This window comes from Malurus melanocephalus, unplaced genomic scaffold (genome assembly GCF_030028575.1).
Source record: "Malurus melanocephalus ecotype Western Australia unplaced genomic scaffold, MMel_1.1 scaffold_1744, whole genome shotgun sequence".
Lineage (NCBI taxonomy): Eukaryota > Metazoa > Chordata > Aves > Passeriformes > Maluridae > Malurus > Malurus melanocephalus.
In genome coordinates this window covers 9,492-13,771 of record NW_026624976.1, presented here as the reverse complement: position 1 = coordinate 13,771, position 4,280 = coordinate 9,492, and positions in this window count along the sequence as shown.

Below are 4,280 nucleotides of genomic sequence, written 5' to 3'. Positions count from 1 at the left end.
GGTCGGGTCCCTTCGGCTCCTCTCGGCTTCGTTCAGTCGGGTCCCTTCGGCTCCTCTCGGCTTCGTTCGATCGGCTCTGTTCGGCTCCTCTCGGCTCCGTTCAGTCGAGTCCATTCGGGTTCACTCGGGTTCGTTCGGGCGGATCGCTTCGGCTCCGCTCGAGTCAGGGCTGGGTCCCTTCGGTCGGGTTCGACTCCGTTCGGCTCCGCTCGGCTCCTCCCGTCCCAGTTTGTCCCAGTTTGTCCCAGTTTGTCCCAGTCTGTCCCAGTCTGTCCCAGTCTGTCCCAGTGTCCCCAGTGCTCCCAGTGCCCCCAGTGCCTCCATCCCCCACCCTCCAATCACAAAATCCCAAATTCCCCCATCCCTGGAACAAACTGGGATGGACTGGGATGGACTGGGATGTACTGGGATGGACTGGGACGGACCGGATTCAACTGGAACAGACTGGAAGGATCTGGGACAAACCGGGATGGACTAGGACAAATGGGAAGAAACTGGGAGGAACTGGGATGGGACTGGGATGGATGAGCTGGACTGGGATGAACAGGGATGGACTGGGATGGACTGGGATGAACAGGGATGGACTGGGAGAGACTGGAAGTAACTGGGACAAACTGGGATGGACTGGGATGGACTGAACTGGGAGGAACTGGGACAGGCTGGAAATAACTGGGATGGACTGGGACAGACTGGACTGGGACAAACGGGAAGAAACTGGGATGGACTGGGATGGACTGGGATGGGACTGGGATGGCACTGGGATAGGACACTGGGGATACTGGGATAAACTGGGATGGACTGGGATGGGACTGGGATGGACTGGGATGGGACTGGGATGGGACTGGGATGGACTGGGATGGGACTGGGATGGACTGGGGTGGGACTGGGATGGGACTGGGATGGACTGGGATGGGACTGGGATGGGACTGGGATAGACTGGGATGGACTGGGATGGGACTGGGATGGGACACTGGGGATACTGGGATAAACTGGGATAAACTGGGATGGGTCGGGGTCACTCAGGGTCCCTCCCCCCAATGACACAGAGCCTTTGTCACCCTCGGATTTTATTGGGTGACACCGAGGGGGGGGATGGGGGTGACAATGGGGGAGGGGCGGGGGTGACAATGGGGGAGAGTGACAGTGGAGGAGGGGACAATGGGGTGAGGGTGACAATGGGGGAGGACGGGGACAATCGAGGGGTCCCCGAGAGTGGGACCCCAAAATTTCCCAAGTGAGACCGAAAACCCCACAAAAATGGGACCCCAAATTTTGCAAATGGGACCCCAAAATTCTGCAGAAATGGGACCCCAAAATGTTGGGAATGGGAATGCGAAACCTCGGGAATGGGACCCCAAAATCCTCAGGAATGGGACCGCAAAATTATGGGAATGGGACCCCAAAATCCCACAAAATTGGGACCCAAATATCTCCAGGAAAGGGATCCCAAAATCCTGGGAATGGGACCCAAAATCTTCAGGAATGAGACCCCAAATTGTGCAAATGGGATCCCAAAATCTCCAGGAATGGGACCCCAAAATTCTGGGAATGAGACCCTGAGATGACCCCAAATGGGACCCCAAAATTATGGGAATGGGATCACAAAACCCCACAAAAATGGGACCCAAAAATCTCCAGGAATGGGACCCCAAAATTCTGGGGATGAGACCCTGAGGTGACCCAAATGGGACCCCAAAATTATAGGAATGGGACCCCAAAATTCTGGGAATGAGACTCTGAGATGACCCCAAATGGGACCCCGAAATTATGGGAATGGGAACCCAAAATCTTCAGGTGTGGGACCCCAAAATTGTGCAAATGGGACCCCAAAATTCTGGGAATGGGACCCCAAAACCCCAAGAATGGAACCCTGAGATGACCCCAAATGGGACCCCAAAATTCTCAAGGAATGGAACCCCAAAATTCTGGGAGGGGGATCCAAAAATCATGGGCATGAGACCCCAAAATTCTGGGAATGAGACCCCAAAATGACCCCAAATGGGACTCCAAAATTCTGGGAATGGGACCCCAAAATTGTGCAAAGGGGCCCCAAAATTCTGGGAATGAGACCCTGAGATGACCCCAAATGGGAGCCCAAAATTATGGGAATGGGATCACAAAACCCTCAGGAATGAGACCCCAAAACTGTGCAAATGTGACCCCAAAATTCGGTGAATGAGACCCTGAGATAACCCCAAATGGGACCCCAAAATTCTCTGAATGGGAACCCAAAATCTTCAGGAATGAAACCCCAAAACTGTGCAAATGGGACCCCAAAATCTCCAGGAATGGGACCCCAAAATTCTGGGAATGAGACCCTGAGATGACCCCAAATGGGACCCCAAAATTATGGGAATGGGAACACAAAATCCCCGGGAATAGAACCCCAAAACCCCAAGAGTGGAACCCTGAGATGACCCCAAATGAGACCCCAAAATTCTCAAGGAATGGGACCCCAAAATTCTGGGAGGGGGATCCAAAAATCATGGGAACGAGACCCCAAAAATCTGGGAATTTGACCCGAAATTGACCCCAAATGGGACCTCAAAATTATTGGAATGGGATCCCAAAACCCTCAAGAATGAGACCCCAAAATGCCGGGAATGGGACCCCAAAACCCCCGGGAATGGGACCCCAAAACCCCAAGAATGGAACCCCAAGATTACCCCAAATGAGACCCCAAAATTCTAAAGGAATGGAACCCCAAAATTCTGGGAGGGGGATCCAAAAATCATGGGAACGAGACCCCAAAAATCTGGGAATTTGACCCCAAAATTCCGGGAATGAGACCCTGAGATGACCCCAAATGGGACCCCAAAATTCTGGGAATGGGACCCCAAAATTATAGGAATGGGACGCCAAAATTGTGCAAATGTGACCCCAAAATTCGGTGAATGAGACCCTGAGATAACCCCAAATGGGACCCCAAAATTCTCTGAATGGGACCCCAAAATCTTCAGGAATGAAACCCCAAAATTGTGCAAATGGGACCCCAAAATCTCCAGGAATGGGACCCGAAAATTAAAGGAATGGGACCCTAAAATTCTGGGAATGAGACCCTGAGATGACCCCAAATGGGACCCCAAAATTCTCTGAATGGGACCCCAAAATCTCCCAAATTGAGACCGAAAACCCCACAAAAATGGGACCCAAAATCTCCGGGAATGGGATCTCCAAATCCTGGGAATGGGACCCGAAAAATCTGGGAATTTGACCCCAAAATTCTGGGAATGAGACCCTGAGAGGACCCCAAATGGGACCCGAAAATTCTGGGAATGGGATCCCAAAATCTTCAGGAATGAGACCCCAAAATTGTGCAAATGGGACCCCAAAATTCTGGGAATGAGACCCTGAGATGACCCCAAATGAGACCCCAAAATTATTGGAATGGGATCCCAAAACCCTCAAGAATGAGACCCCAAAATGCCAGGAATGGGACCCCAAAATCCCCGGGAATGGGACCCCAAAACCCCAAGAATGGAACCCCAAGATTACCCCAAATGAGACCCCAAAATTCTCAAGGAATGGGACCCCAAAATTCTGGGAGGTGTATCCAAAAATCATGGGAACGAGACCCCAAAAATCTGGGAATTTGACCCGAAATTGACCCCAAATGGGACCCCAAAATTCTGGGAGTGGGACCCCAAAATTCTGGGAATGAGACCCTGAAATTGTGCAAAGGGGCCCCAAAATTCTGCAGGAATGGGACCCGAAAATTCTGGGAATGCGACCCTGAGATGACCCCAAATGAGACCCCAAAATCCTGGGAATGGGACCCAAAAATCTTCAGGAATGAGACCCCAAAATTGTGCAAATGGGAACCCAAAATTCTGCAGAAATGAGACCCTAAAATTATATGAATGGGACCCGAAAAATCTGGGAATTTGACCCCAAAATTCTGGGAATGAGACCCAGAGATGACCCCAAATGGGACCCCAAAATTGTGTAAATGGGACCCCAAAATCTTCAGGGATGGGACCCCAAAATTCTGAGAATGGAACCCAAAACCCCACAAAAATGGGACCCTAAAATCTCCAGAAATGGGACCCTAAAATTCTGCAGGAACGGGATCCCAAAATTGTGCAAATGGGACCCCAAAATATCCCAGAATTGGGATCCCGAGATGACCCCAAATGGGACCCCAAAATTCTGGGAATGAGACCCCAAAATCCTCAGGAATGGGACCACAAAACCCCACAAAAATGAGATCTCAAAACCCCGGAATGTGACCCCAAAATTCCACAAAAAAGGAACTCAAAACCCCGCAAAAATGAGACCCC